The sequence below is a fragment of the Carettochelys insculpta genome, chromosome 2 (assembly GCF_033958435.1).
Source record: "Carettochelys insculpta isolate YL-2023 chromosome 2, ASM3395843v1, whole genome shotgun sequence".
NCBI lineage: Eukaryota > Metazoa > Chordata > Testudines > Carettochelyidae > Carettochelys > Carettochelys insculpta.
Window position 1 is genome coordinate 223,174,436 of NC_134138.1, and position 16,313 is coordinate 223,190,748.

The 16,313-nt window shown below is 47.3% G+C and overlaps 1 long non-coding RNA gene across 1 annotated transcript; it reads left to right on the plus strand.

Annotated features, from left to right (window-relative positions):
- Positions 1 to 688: 688 nt before the first annotated feature.
- Positions 689 to 14,747, plus strand: LOC142008864 (uncharacterized). Its single transcript, XR_012644249.1, has 3 exons — positions 689 to 971; positions 5,446 to 5,528; positions 14,422 to 14,747. It is a non-coding gene; the product is annotated as an uncharacterized LOC142008864 (long non-coding RNA).
- The last annotated feature ends 1,566 nt before the right edge of the window (positions 14,748 to 16,313 follow it).

Consider the following 16,313-nt stretch of genomic DNA (forward strand, 5'->3'; position numbering starts at 1 on the left):
GGACCAAAATGGCTTTTGCTGCAAGGAAAATAAGATATAAACTCCATATAAGTGCGTGTGGCAGGGGGAATAGCCCTGTCATACACATATGTCACTGTAAAAGTGCAGTTAACGTTTCTCTTGGAGTTTAGTACTGCTACATTACTAGTCCTTGTCACCATTGGCACAAAGGTTAGACACTGGTAAATTCTTTCAGCCAGAAATCCAAAACCTGCTCGATGCGGCACCTGGCTGCAGAATCAGGTCAGTGCAAATCAGCCACCAGTTCTACAGCAATGGCTGAGGAGAAGTTGAGAAGGCATTTTTCTTTTTGTGACTTGGTTTCCCATGAAAGCACTGGGTGGGAATCTGACCCGCATGCAATTAAAGCAGCCTGGCTTCATAGCACTCATGGCTAGCTTCACCTATCAGCAAAGCTGTAATATTTCTTGTGTCTTTTCTCCATGCAACATTCTGATGCTAGCCACAGAGCACAGTGCATATGGATAGGAAGTATAACAAGTAGAAGCCACATGCTTGCTGATGCAGCCTAGACAACAATATGTATGTTCAGGGGTGCCATGGACCCCAGCCCCTGTGGGGAGAAGAGAAGCAAAGTGACATGGAGGGCAGGGACAAGGGATCGAGGCAAAGATATTCTGATAAAAGAAGAAGGAAAGAAGGGGGGAGAAATAAGTGAAAACTACACTGAGGAAAAAGAGAGTAAATAGAAACCACATTTCCTCAAGGGCTAATTTTAGTTGATTTGAAGCTAAAGTAATTGATAGGAATGTTTTAGAATCAAAACCAAGGAGGGCTCTGGAATGTGTTTTGGCTTCATTTTACTTTTTATACATTTTGTTTTAGGACTGGTCTGGACCTTGGGAAATATTAGCTCTGGGAGATGTCAGCTTGTTACCACTGGGATCTGTTCAGCTGGACATCTGCAGCATCTTGCCTTAGAAGCAACTTATCCATTAAAACAGACCAAGGTAGGCCAGACTGCAATATACTTGGTGTTCTGCACCTTTTCAAGGGGTAACAGTCTGCTAGAGAATCTGCAATGCCTGACAAAGCAGTAGCAATGATGGTGCTGCCTAGCATTTCATAAAACATAAACACTTGGGGGAAGAATGCTATTGGAGGAGTACTTTACACCTTGAAAGCTCTCTGGCTTCCCACCCATATGGTTTAAAGGCCTCTTTCAGTAAGGCTGCGTCTACACTAGCAAGCTCTTTTAGAAAATCCAGCCCTTTTTTGAAAGAAACGGCATAGTGTCTACATACAAAATATGTTCTTTTGATCCGAAATCTAAAGAACACAGCCCTTCTTCCAGACTTCCTCTTCTGCTCCTGGGTCAGGAAGAGTGTCTTCTTTCTAAAGCTTTTTTTGAAAGAAAGCATGTGTAGACACTCTGTGGGCCCTATTTTTGAAAGAGCGGTCCTCATCGTGCCAGATTTTTCGATCCCCAGCCCATTCTTTTGAACGAGTGGGGGCTGCGTAGATGTTCTCTATTGAAAGAGCAGATCAAGCTTTCAATCTGCTTTTTTGAGTGTGGATGCACTCTTTCAAAAGAAGTTTTTTCTGGAGAGAGCTTCTGGAAGGGTTTCTTTTGAAAGATCACTGTAGTGTAGGCGTAGTCTAAGTGAATAGTGCACAATTGTAGTTGTGTGAAAGAGTAAAAGGAGCAGATGACATACTGAGAAAGATTTGGGGAGCTTTTATTGGGGCGCTCTGAGTATGAACTACAGTGCATTTAAAGAATCTTGAATTCACTGATGTTTTAGTGTCTTCAATTATCATTGCTGTGTATTGCTGGCCCCTTTTGTCCCACAGGTGTATCCCTCGAGGCCGCCGTTCTCAAACTTTAGCAACCCAGGGATGCACATCTAGATTTAAAAAATTTTAGGGACATCCTGCCCTACCCTTTCTCTGCGGTCCTACCCCTACTCCAACCCTTCTCTGAGATCCTGTGCCCTGCTCCCTCCATCCTTGTTCTCCCCCACCTTCACGCTCTTTCACTGGGCTGGGGTGCAGGTAGGGGATTTGGGCTGAGTTGGAGGTTAGGGGGCTGTGGGGAAGTGAAGGATACAAGCTGTAAAAGGGAGTGTGGGAGTGGGAGGGGACAGGGATGCAGCAAAGGTGTGGGTTATGGGGGGTTAAAGGATCCAGCTGGGGGTGTGGGCTATGGGGTGACACCCAGGATGAGGGGCTTGAGGTATAGGAGAGTATGTTGGGTCCCAGCAGCACTTACCTTGGCTAGCTTGCTGCCTGCAGCCCCTAGGCAGAGGAGGAGCCAATGAGATGTCATGCATTGTCCTTGCGCCCATAGGCTCCACCTCCTCAGCTCCTCTTGGTCGTGATTCCCAGCCAACGGGAGCTATGGAGCTGGTGCTTGGGCAGGGGCAGTGCGTGGAGCCTGTCTGGCCACCCATGTGCTTAGGGGCTGCAGGGACCTGATGGCCATTTCCAGGAGCTGCATAGAGCCAGGGCAGGTAAGCTTGCCTAGTCCCGGACTCCAGGAAGCACTGGGAGAAAGGGGGCAGGAGGGAGGAATTGATCAGTGGGACCAGAGTACCCCTTGGAGTTGTGGAGAAACACTGCCTTAACAGGCAGACCTGATGACTTCCACCCCCAGTTTGCATAGCATCTAGCAGTATAACCATTGAGAGAAGGGAGCCCTGGGTTGCAGCCTATCCCTCTTTCCCAGGTGGGTTAATGTGACAGGCCCTAGTGCATTTCGTCCTGCTGAATTTCTCTTCAGGAACTTGTGATAATATGTTTGCAGTGACACAGAAACAGAATCTCCAAAGCAGCACATTGTTTATTCAACCAGCCAGAGGTATAAGGGCTGATTTTTACATATCCCAGTGTGTGCTCCAACCCAACTCTGCCCCGAGGTCACACCTTCACTCTGCCTCTTTCTGCCCCCATTCCATCCCTTCCCACAAGCTCTTTGTCCACCCTTTGCTTTCTTCTCTGAGCTCCTTCCCAAGGCCCCCTGCCTGTCTGCTGCTGGCAGTGGAGCCCACAGCCTCCGTGGGCCCCTGGACAATGTTTGCGGGCCTGGATCTGTGCTCCCAGCAGGGGTGGGGTCACAGCTGGCCCTCAACACTGCCCAGAGCGCACAGCAATCCTTCACCTTCCCTGCTCTTAGTGGTGCTCAGAACACTCAGCCCAGTGCTCCAGCACAACACACTAGCAGTGATTTAAAGGGCCTGGAGCTCTGAGTGGATGTAAGGAAGGGAGTGTCTACACCAACACTGCATTACCTTAACTACATCAACATACCTTAACTACATCAACATAAGCCCTCCATCTCTCATGGAAGTAGAATTATTATGTTGGGGTAGTGGAGCACTTACATTGGCAGGACAAGACTGTAGTTTGAACACTGACCCAATTAGGTCTTTGTGAGCTGCCTTATATTGACCTAGCTATGTAGTGTAGACCAGCCAGAAAGTACTGCTGTTCTGCAGTTGCAGCTCACATAAACATGCACAACAGTGACAGAGAGGTAGCTGTGTTAGTCTGTATTCTATCAAAACAAAAAAGCAGTCATGTAGCACTTTAAAGACTAACAAAATAATTCATTAGGAGATGAACTTTCATGGGACAAACCTACTTCTTCAGATCAGCACAGAAGTCCAAATATTGTTATCAAGGTTGACAAATCAGAAAAGTTGTTAGCAAGGTTGGCAAATCAGAAGAGCAGAGGGATGGTGGGAATGTGTGGGGTGGGGAAGTTAAGAGTTAGATAAAACATCAAAGTATGGAAAAGAGTCCTTATGATGGGTCAGGTAATTGCTGTCCCCGTCCAAACCAGGTGTGAATGTGTTGAATTTGAATATGAATGTTCTGAGCATTCCCTCTCTAGACAGTTGTTAAAGTCCTTTTTCATGCACAGTTAGGTTTAAGTTACCTCATTTAGGTTGGTGCAATGGAGTCTTGTGCGCCTGGGCTTCAGCATGAGCTGTACAGGCCCCCAGGGAACTCTAGATAATTATTCAAGTGACAAGCCCATACTGCTGTGATGGGGATTCTTTTTGGAGCATTTTATTCACTGCTTTCTTCTTCCCACTATTTCTCTTGCCTGCTTTTAAATCTTGTCCACCTTTTGATTGAAGTCACTCGCAGCACCTTAACTCTCAAGTCTATTTAAATTATCCCCTCATGGCTTTTCTGTCTGATGTTCAGTTCATTTGTAGTCGTATTTTCCTTTTCTTGGTCTTCACACTAAAATCAGAAAGTTTCTCTCAGGGAATTTTCAACTCTAAAAAACTTGTATGATTTCTCTTCAATACCACCACCATCATATGCCCCCAGCTAAGTATCTGCTAACAACTTTGGAAAGATTTAAAATTCTTCAGAGCTTCTGTGAAAACCACTGCAGAGGAACTGCTTTCACATTTCTTCACTAGCAGCATAAGTAAGACCTTGCCTCGTCTGCATTGGTTGTTACCTATTTGAATTTGATAACAATTTGAGACCGGCAACTAGCAGGTAAAATGGAATATATAGTTAAGCATCATGAATCAAAGATGAATACAGCCTTATAAACAAAAAAGGCATGCCCCTGTAGTCAGTGAAGAGGAAGTAGCTTGGTTCTTTTTCTGTGTCTGGTGCAAGGCTGGTAGTGTTTATTCTCAGTCTAACTTTCCAAACTCTTTCATTTTATAGAGTGTGAGAAAAAGAAACCAATTCAACATTCATGAGGGTTCCCAACACGGAACCCTCATGCATGTTGAGACCCTACTGTACTTCTAAGTAGAGTTCAAAATGTATTTTATTCTCCACTAAATTTTGAGAAAAAAATATGTTCCTTTTCAGTTGAAATTTTTGTTTGCAACTGAGAACTGAATATTTTGATATTTTTAAAAAAAACAAAATGCCAATAGAAATTTTCTCATGAAGTTTCCATTTACTAAAATGTATTTTTTATTTAAAAAGTTGATACATTGTAACCAGTTCCAGTCACCATAAATTTTAATCACTCTCTTAGAGATTCATCTTTCTTTTAGACAGAGGCAGGGAATTCTTTTGTAAAAGGATTATTTTAAGAAACCAATTTTAGCCTTATTTGTTGGGTTCTGGGTTTCAGGCACAAATTTACATACATGTGTGAGCATCTGCACAGTCTTTTAAACCAACCAATCATGCACTATCACGATCTGACCATCTCACAAGCGTTACTGTAATGGGCCTGAACACCTAAGGACATACTATTATCTCCATTTCACACGTGGGAAACTGAAACACAGTTAAGGGACAGGGTGGAAGAGCCTGGCTTTTGGCAGTCATTCCACACTCTTGTTCGCATGTCCTGACTTAGATTCCCTAGGCACTGCTATCACACGAATAATAATTCTGGGGTGTTCATTTGTGTGTTGCGTCACTCTGGATTTCTTTAGGGATGTGAAGATGCATGTATGCAGACGTTGTCTCTTTTTCGCTCCCTTGCGGTAGGCTGTGGAACCGTGTGACTGACTTGCTTATGAATACAGAAAAGAGACAAGGGGAGCAGGTGTTTGAATGCTACAGTGACGAAGGTGAGGGTTCGTTGATACTCAAACCCCAAGACCTGCCTAATACGGGTTCACCCTCAACCAGTTTTGAAGGTAGAAGTCTGCTGCTTGCCTTTTGAGTGACCAGTAGACACGCAGTGGGGCACACACAGTGCTGAGTAGCCTTAGGGGCAGCAGGTAATAAAGGCAAGGGAAGGCTTTGCCCTCTTTGACCTGCATGCAGCAAGCTGCTCGTGGCCCAGCACTGGCGCTGGAGGCCAGAGAGGTAACCCCCCTCGGTGGTCCAAGGCCGGGACCAAGGCCAGTGCAATCGGTGGTCCAAGGCCGGGACTGACCAGTGCTTCAGAAGGCTGTGGCCACATGACTGGCTAGCGCTGCAGCTGGCAGGGAAGCCATCCTGGGAGGGGGGGGGGGATGCTGGGGGCATTAGCATGGGGCAGGGGCCTGTTGCTGTGGTGGGGGGGTTGTAGAAGGGGCAGGGCAGAAGGGGCAAGGTGGAGGCTTGCATTCCCCAGCCAGGGCTTTGCCCACCTCCCATGAGTGGCACTGTCTTTTGTTTTAAGTTCAGAGGTCTGTGAAAGCATGAAAGGAATCTGTTTCTAGAGCGTGCATAGGCCTGCGATACACACTAGAGGGCACTAAGAGTCCATTCCCCAAATAATGCTGTACCTTTTAACAAATGGATTAAGATGCTAACAAATAATGGGCCAGTTTAATTTGATTGCAAGTACTCTAGTGCAAAATGTGACCTACATCAAGTATGGGCTTGGCCCAGTGCAGTATGCTGAACTCATCCATATGATAGCCTTTCAGCATATCTGTATGACCGAAAGGTTGTGCCTGGTTATTGTTTCAAGACAAAGCTAAAATGTAGGGCAAGTTTAACAGAATGTTCACAAATATTTTTGAAAATTCAGATCAAGTGTGAGCCAGGCTGGACCAAGTGATGGAGACAGATGAAAATCAAATAAATTTTTTTGGTGGCTAGAGATTGGTCCTGAATGGCAGTGGTTGAATTGGGAAGGGTCAGTGTATTCAGCACTGAAGCTCGAGATCAGATCCATGATCTTGTACTGAGGCCAGATATAACTTGGTGGTGCCAACCAGAACTTATACTATAGGTTTCCAGTTTCACTCAAATCTGAAACTCAAAGTCAGGGTATACAAATTCCAAAGTACCAAAAAAAGACGTGGATTAATCTTTATTTACCCAGACACAAAATCGAAATAAAATAATAAAAGGGAAGTGGAAGGAACCTTTTTTTTCCTCGCCCTCCCACTGTCTAATACCCATAGAACAGTTACAGCACAGACAGCAGTAGTGAAAGTGGCACTGGTCCTACCCCATCCAGCTCCTCAGTGAGCACCTGCCTTGCCAGGAAGCAGAACCAACTCTAATGGCAAGAAGGAAGTTTCTTCTGCATGTTAAGATGGCTGTGTCTGTTCAGGTAAAACTACCAGTTGGAAACTGCACGCAAGGGTGAGGGGATTTGTGGTTGTTTGTTCATGAGAAGCGGGAGTGTATGAATTTACTTCTCACAAGTCATCGAGCAGTCTGTTGATCAGCGGTGTCCAAAAGGAAGACACCCAGTCACCACATGCCCTGCCCCCCCCCACATCCTATCCCCCACACTCCTGCAGCCAGGCACTCTACTCCCCGCCCCCAGTGATTCACTGGAGCCACCCAGCCCCCAGCTGCGCAGCCCCAAGAGCCGGTGCGGTGGCTCGGGCTGCGGCACAGCAGCTCCTTGGGCGCCATGCGATGGCAGTGTCTTGGTGGCTTGGGCACCATGTAGCTGGCTCAGGGGCTGCAAGATGGGGTGGCTCCTTGAGTGCCGGGCTGCGTGGCTTGGAGCCGGGCGGCTCTGGTAACACGGTGCTCAAGGAGCTGCCGTGCCACCAGGCAGCCACCCAAGCCAGCCATGCAGTACCCAAGCTCCTGAGCTGCTGCCACCGTGTGGCGCCTAAGCCCCTGCCGTGCAAGCCCCTGAGTCACTGTGCTGCCACCTGAGCCACCGCACTAGCCACCCAACCCGCATTCTCCACAATATGCTTCCCCATTCGCCACGTGTGGCAAATGAGGAGTGTATTGGATACTGTGGCTGTAGAGCATGGGTGTCCAACCTTTTGGCTTGCCTGGGCCACACTGAGTGAAGAGGAATTGTCTTGGGCCGCATATAAGATATATAATACAGTTAATGTATATAAATCACATAATGTTAAAAGGTTACGATCTTGTGGGGCCGCATTACTAGCTGTCCAGGGCCGCATGTGGCCCACGGGCCGCGCATTGGACACGCCTGCTGTAGATGGTACTTTGGTCACTACTTGGCATGACTTTGAACATAGGTCAAATGTGAAAAGTTCAGAGTCTGCTAACTGGACTTCTGAGTTCTCTTACTCCCACCTTTGCTGGTACCACTCCAGCATGTTTTAAGGGTACCAGGGTTATGCAAAATGTCATGCATCCCAGTAGTAACTACAGTTTGAACCTCTGTAGTCTGGTACTCTCTCGTCTGTCAACATCTGTAATCTGGTATGATTTCAATTAGCTGGATGACCGCTTACCATGGATGTGGCCAAGATTCCCATAGTCCCATAAAGTTAGTTTACAGTCAGCAGTCCTGGCTCCCAGTGTTCTGTGCTGTTATTTAACTGTGATTTACCCATAAATACCTTCTTAGAGTACTTGTTCGAATGCAGACTAACATGGAACAGAAACTCTCTGTTTCCGAGAGCCCAGTAAGCAGTGGAAATGTTGGTATTGCTGCTAGACAATATTGACCGTCCATGGTCTGGCAAAGTCTCTTGCTCAGGACTGATCAGATCGCCAGGGTGCCAGACTACAAAGGTTAAATTTGTATTAGGGAAAAAGAAAATTCATCAGCTTTCATAAATTATCTGTGTCAATTCCAGTCACTACTTAAAAAGAAAATCTGTCAGGAAACAGATGTGTCAGGGAGAGGTGGTTAGGAATGTAGTATTCTTAACAAAATATTTTTATGGACCACTCTAGTTTGGGGGAAGGTTTTCATTTTTTAATCTTAAAACCCCCAAATACTTCCTCCTTATTCATTAACTATCTGATGGGGCTTGTCCTTGGACTGGTGTCCCACACATATTAGAAAGGGATTCTTCACTTCCAACCCAAAGTCATACACCATACAGAGTTTTGGATTTTTATTTTATATAAATGGAAAGGAGTAACAAGTAGGGTTCCATCGGGGTCAGTTTATTTTCATCAGTGATTTAGATAATGGCCGAGAGAGTACGCTCGTCAAGTTTGGAGGGGTGGCACTTGATTTGAAGGCTAGGATCAGAATTCAAAATGATCTAGACATAGTGGAGAAATGGTTTGAGGAAAATAGGATGAAGGTCAATAAGGACAAATGCAAACTACTTCACTCAGGGCAGGATTTCCCAGCCTATGGGTTGCCATTACATTTGAAAAGGTTTCCGGCTGGGCTGGGCGGGGTGGCTCGGCTCCACAGGTGGCTCTTAAGAGCTATGCATGCTCCTGAAGTGGTTCTCAACTTCTTAATTGGCTTAACAGCTGTCAGACAGTTAAGCCAATCAATTAAATGGAGAACCATTTCAGCTTCAGGGCAGAGAACTCTATACCTGAGGACCAGGTTCCAGCTCAGGTAAGGTGGAGGCTTGGGTCCAAATTTGGGAGGGAGGACTCAGCTCCCTGGCTTCCAGCAGAGTTCCCATGGCTGGCTCAGCTGGCCAGTACTTTGCCTCAGCCGGCTTCCAGCTGTAGGGGGTCAGGAGTCACCCAAGGCCCTGGCCAGGGCTCGGCTTCAGCTGGCTTCCAGCTGCAGGGGTGTGGGGTTCTCTTCCCCCACTAGCGTTCCCACAACTGGCTTTGCAGGTGGGGGCTCTTCCCTAGCCGGCTTCCAGAGAGAGGGGTGGGAGGTTATGTTTAATCTCAGCCCCTGAGCGTGACTCTCCTATCCCACTCCAGCCCCTGATTGTGCGGTTTAAGCCAGGGTGCAGTCTGGGGATGTGGTGGGGGAAAAACACTGAACTCTAACTATAGTAACTGTAGTGTTGTTGTTTTATTAATGCATTTCCCCTTTTCTATGGAATACTACTGTGCCTATAGAAACAGGAGAGGACACTGGCTATCTTCCCCCCTCCCCTACCACCACCACCTTTTTGAATTGCCTTGGGTCACCAAGTCTTCCTGAGTTGTCAAAATGGGTCCCCATGTGGAGAAGGTTGGGAACCGCTGACTTAGGGAGAAACAATCACTTTCACACATTCAAAAGGGGAAGTGACTACCTAGGAGGGAGTACTGCAGAAAGGGTCTAGGGGTCATAATGGTCCACGAGCTAAGCATGAAAAAAGCAGTCGTGATCTGGAATGCATTAACAGGAGTGTTGTGAATAAGACAGAAGTCAGTCTTCTGCTGTATTCTTCGCTGGTTAAGCCTCAGTTCTGGGCACCACAGTTTAGGAAAGATGTTAAGAAACTGCAGAGTGTCCAGAGAAGAGTAACTGAATGATTAAAGGTCTAGCAAATATGACCTGTGAGAGAAGTTTAAAAGAACTGGGTTTATTTAGTTTGGAAAAGAGAAGGCTGAGAGGTGACGTGATAGCAGCTTTCAAGTACCTAAAAAGGGGTATTAGAAGGAGCAGGGAGAAAAATTATTCTCCTGAGCCTCTGATAAGACAAAAAGCAAGGGGCTTAAATTGCAATAAGGTAAGGTAGGCTACTGTTGTATGGTGGCTAAGTACTGGAATAAATTGTCTAGAGTTGTTGTAGAATTCCATCTTTGGAGATATTTAAGAACGGGTTGGATAAATATCTAACAGGGATGATATAAATGGTACTTGGTGTTGCCATGAGGGGAGGGGATTGAATTTGATGATCTCTTTAGGCCCCTTCCAGTTCTAGTATTCTGTGATAGAACTGGATAGATGCACTCTAAGATGTAGTAGTGCTTTAAATGTAAATGCTGAGTACTCCTTCTTAGGTCACATTCAGCTGTGATGGCTAATGCTGACCTGCTAACTGGGGTACTTGCACTGAGTGAGTCAGGATTCTAGCAACCTGGAAGTGACAGATTCAAGCTGAAAACCAGTTCCTTCAGCCCAAAGCCCTTTCACATTAGAATCAATGATCTGTCATTAGCACCATTGCTCACTGAGAAGCCACGTAATGAAGGCCATTAAGGGCATAAGTGTTACAATTTAGAAACTGCACTTTAAGAAACTAAAATCAAGTCTGAAGAACAAAGTAATCTCTAAGGACCAGCTCTGATTGCTGACTGACACACCTGTACCTAAAACGTGAACCTTCTTTTTTACTAGACAGATTAAAATGCACTGTAAAGACAATCTTTTACAAAGCATATACTGGAGGCCTGGATCATCCAAAATTATCACCCACTTGCTCAATGGGGCATAACCCTCTGGCAGCCTTTGAGGAAGCAGGACTTTACCTAGGGATATTTCAACACACAGATGTATCCTGCTATATTTATCGAAGAGGTAGCCGTGTTAGTCTGTTGTGGCACCTTATAGACTAACAGATATTTTGGAGCATAAGCTTCTGTGGGCAAAGACCCACTTCATCTCATGCTGCGAGCCCTGACCCACCTGAAATGGCCCTGGCCACCATGCTGTCAGATGGGATGTCAGCCCCAAGGGGAGGAGGCAGGAGCCCCAAGGGGAGGGGGATGCCACCCCCCACAGTCAGGCCCCCCCGGGCCATAATACGATAACAACATGCTGTTCATCTGTCCATACAGCTGCACTATCCGTGGGCCGGGAGAGAGCTCCTCGCCGTCCCTAGTTCTAGGTCGCAGCCGGAGGGCCCCTTGGCAGGTGGAGGAGAACCTGGCCAGCTGCTACCAGGTCGAGGTGGCCAAGCAGCACCTTCAACTTGCCAAGGCCAACCTACAGTGGTGGAGGGCAGCATGGGACAGTCTGCTGACCACTCTGGAGGGCACCACCAGCACCCTCAGGGAGCATGCAGCCAATGAGGCCTACTGCCTCATCCCCCCACCACCTCCCTGATGAGCCCACTGCCACCCCCTCTGCCGAGCTGCTCCCATGGGCTTACCTGCTGGTGCTCCCTGCCCCCTCTCCGCTCTGCCAAGGACCCCACACCTAGGGGGGCACGGGATTCCAGGGCCGACTGGGCCTCCTGCCCCACTTCCAAGTTAGGAGTCCTACCACCCTCCCGGTACACTGTTGTTCCCCCACCCCATACATAGTTTCAGGTTCATTTCCATAAAGTGCATGAATATTTAATTGGCTTACATCCCCATGTGCTGTGCTGTTTGGGGAGGGGTGGTGGCAGATGTGTAGGTGAGGTGCTAGTGGGGGTGGTGGGGATGGTGAGGGACAAATGTGCATGAGGGATGAGTGTGGGTGTGTGCACCTCCTGGAAGGTCTGCCTTGACACATGAACATTTCAGAGCCATCTTTCATCACCCCACTCCCCCAGCACCAGGTGCTCCCACCAGTCGGTGTTGCTGGGGTGGCTCCAGAGGGGCTGGGGCGCCTGGGGACGGGACCCAGCAATGTCCTGAGCAGAGGTAGCTGCAGCAATGGGGCACAGCACATGACGAGGGTGTCCTCATGCAGGAGCTGCCACTGGGACTCCACCCTGGAGCTCAAATGGGCTCTGCTGGGCTGAGGACAGCTGGGCAGCACTCAGCTCATGCAGGGTGGAGGGAGGGGCCCTTTAAGAGGGTGACTGGCTGCAGCCCTGCAAGAGCTTGTTGGCCATGGGCCCCCCTCCCATCTGCAGCATTTCCTGACCCCTTTTTTCAGAAGAATGCCTGGAGCCATGCGGACGCTTTCTTTTGAAAGTAAGCAGCAGCCCTTCGAAAGGGTGGATGGACGGGTCCATCTGCTTTTAATATGCGGTCACTCCCTTTTGAAAGCTGTGCTTTCGCCTGCCTTCTTTCGGTGGTTGCCCTTTCGAAGGGATGCTTACATGTAGACCCAGCTGAACTGTTTTGTCCCAGTGCCTGATCCATTGAGTCAGAGAGGGTGAGTTACTGGAGCACTAAGCTTACCCCCCGCCCCCCCCCCGTCTTTTTTTTTGAACTTTTCTAGACATCTTCTCCTTGCTGCTGTAATGGTACTTCCTGGCTCTGATCATTGTGCCTTATCATCATTATCTTCTCATTGTCTTACAGAGCTGTGGCAGTGTAAGAGCATGGTGAAATAAGCAAATGCAGCCTGCCTTTGCAGCTAATGTGGCTGTCTGGCACGTGGGGTGACCTCTGAGGGCACTTATAAAGCTTTCTAGGGAGTAGGATAAGATCCAAAAGCCTCTCCAATGCCCAGTGATGTGGGGCCAGAGCAGGAAAAAAGGATGGTCATGTGACTAAGGCACTAGCAGGCACTTAGGAGAACTGGTTTCAGTTCCCTGCCCTGCCAGGCTGCAGTTGTGATTTAAATCTCTCTCCTCATTTTTTTAAAAAGACCTGTGGGCCTCAGGGTGCTGTGATCATGAACCCATAAATAGTTGAGGAGGTGCTCTGCTGCTGCCAAGAAAGAGCTCTAGGGGAGACAGAGTTGGCCATGTCCTGCCACTGAATTAAAGTTAAGTATCTAAGGCCCACTGTACTAAATGAAAGGTTTATGTATTATTATTGGCCTAGACCAATGGGAGCTGTGAGGAGCAGCATGGGCCAGGCCACCATTTCCCAGAGTCAACAGGCGCTGCAAGTGGCCATATGTGTGGCTGCTCATATTAATTACCTGGTCGCCCCCCCCCCCCCACCCGCCAGGGGCTAATCCTGGGGAACTGCATCCAGTCTGCAGGCTGCTTATTGCCTACCCCAGCTATACACCATAGTTATGTAAAATTCAACAGAAAGTCATTTGTCATTGTCAGAAACTGGGCTATTCTAGCACGGGTGTAAAACTGCATCTGTTTAAGTATAGCTCTTCACTGCAAAGAGTTATCTTGCCACATGCTGTTTTGATGTGGTAGCAACCACCACAATACCTGGTACCAGTGAGATTCTGTGTACTGGAGGATTGCTTATATTGTGAACTCTGAGGGGCAGAATCTGCCTTTTTGCTCTGCTTTTGCATAGCAGGTTTCTGTCTATGACTAGCAATCCTAGATGCTAATACACATACATGCTGGACAAATGATGAAAGAGGATGCTGCTGGATGTTAACACCCTTCAGAGTTCTGTCGAAAGTGCCATGGAAAACTCAGAGGCAGGCCTCAGCCAAAGCTGGCATTCAAACAACTCAACATTGGCTACGTGCAAAACCCAAATCAGAGTTCTGTAGCTTAAGTCCATACTTAATGTGCCCAATAATTATTCCGGGTAGTTGTTGGGCACCTATCATTTCAAAGTGAGCCCACACTTCAGTTGCACTGCAACACAGATGACGTGAATAACCCAGTCAGCACTAGATTTGAATGACAGGGCTATTTATCTGCTCAAATTTAGGCACATAGTTAAGGATCATGTTTAGTTCAGCTCTTAGATACCTAAAAGATGCATTGGGGAACCCACATACAACATGAGAAGTGCTTATGTACTGTGGTGATATGCACTGTAGCCAATTCAATGCTTTGAGCTTTCACATAGTAATGGACTTGGGTAATGGATATTGCGGAAGCAGCCATTTTGCATCCTGTTCATGGCAAGAGGTTATTGAAGATTCAGCCTCCTTCCTGGATGGCAGATGCTTTAAATAATGTAGTGGACATAGTCAGATAGGGTCACCAAAATGGCTTCCCAGAAAAGTGGGGGGGAAAAAAACCCCTCTTAATTACTTATGTAATTTTAAAAGTATGTCACGTGGTGATTGATATTTTAGTTCTAGCCTTTAAAGTCTCCTGAAGTCTTGAAATAAAATGCAACATTTGTATCCATTTTGTATCATGAGGCACATTTTTATACAGAACTTTCTTATTCAATTATCAGACCATTTTGAAGACTCAAGCTGGATCTTAATACCAGTGGCAGTGTTGATCCAGGTCTTTATATCTCCAGCAAAGTGATATGAACTAAGATTGACAGAGCCAGACAAGTACCCAGAAGCCACCTGCTACAAGACAGGCCTTGCAAGGAGAACAAGAGAACACCACTGACCATCCCATACAGCCCCCATCTAAGGCCTCTCCAATGCATCATCAGTGATCTGCAACCCATCCTGAACAATGATCTTTCACTTTCACAGACCTTGGGAGGCAGGCCTCTCCTCACCTACAGACAGCCTGCCAACCTTAAACAAATCCTCACCAGCCACTACAAATCACAAAACAGTAACTCTAAGCTTGGAATCAATCCCTGCAACAAACACTGCTGCCAACTCTGCTCACAAATCTACACCAGTGACATCCTCACAGGACCTAACATCAGCCATAGCATCAGGGGCTCCTTTACCTGTACATCTACAAATATAATATATGCCATCATGTGCCAGCAATGCCCTGCTGCAATTTACATTGGCCAAACTGGACAGTCTCTACGTAAAAGAATAAAGAGACGTAATCAGACATCAGGAACGGTAATGTACAGAAGCCTGTGGGGGAACACTGCAATCTCCCTGGACACTCAGTAGGAGATTTAAGGGCTGCAGTCCTGAAACAAGGAAATTTCAAAAGTCAAATGGAGAGAGAAATCTCTGAGCTACAATTTATTTGCAAATTTGACTCCATTAACCAAGGATTGAACACACTGGGAGTGGCTTGCACCTTACAAAAGGAGCTTTCTGCCCTAGGTGTTAACATCTCCACATTAGACTGACAACGGGCCATATCCCTCTGTCTTATCTGACTTGTTTTTTCCCCTCTTCATACATACCACTGATAATGGGCCTTTTCCACCCTGACTGAATAGACCTTGTCAGCTCTGGCCCTCCCTTTTACTAGGACCCCACTCTTTAAATACCACTCTGAAACCACCCCACCACTCATGCATCTGACGAAACGGATCTTTGCCCACAAAAGCTTATGCTCCAAAATATCTGTTAGTCTATAAGGTGCCACAGGACTTCTTGTTGTTCTCAAAGATACAGACTAACATGGCTACCTCTCTGATACATATGGGCTACGTCTACACGTGCACCCAACTTCGAAATAGCTTATTTCGATGTTGCGACATCGAAATAGGCTATTTCGATGAATAACGTCTACACGTCCTCCAGGGCTGGCAACGTCGATGTTCAACTTCGACGTTGCTCAGCCCAACATCGAAATAGGCACAGCGAGGGAACGTCTACACGCCAAAGTAGCACACATCGAAATAAGGGAGCCAGGCACAGCTGCAGACAGGGTCACGGGGCGGACTCAACAGCAAGTCGCTCCCTTAAAGGGCCCCTCCCAGACACACTTTCATTAAACAGTGCAAGATACACAGAGCCAACAACTAGTTGCAGACCCTGTATATGCAGCACGGACCCCCAGCTGCAGCAGCAGCAGCCAGAAGCCCTGGGCTAAGGGCTGCTGCCCACGGTGACCACAGAGCCCCGCAAGGGCTGGAGAGAGAGTATCTCTCAACCCCCCAGCTGATGGCCGCCATGGAGGACCCCGCTATTTCGATGTTGCGGGACGCGGATCGTCTACACGTCCCTACTTCGATGTTGAACGTCGAAGTAGGGCGCTATTCCCATCCCCTCATGGGGTTAGCGACTTCGACGTCTCGCCGCCTAACGTCGATTTCAACTTCGAAATAGCGCCCGACGCGTGTAGACGTGACGGGCGCTATTTCGAAGTTAGTGCCGCTACTTCGAAGTAGCGTGCACGTGTAGACGCAGCTATGATGTAAAAGGTGTTCCAGTAACGGTGAGTTTTGACAGATGGTTAAACATCAAA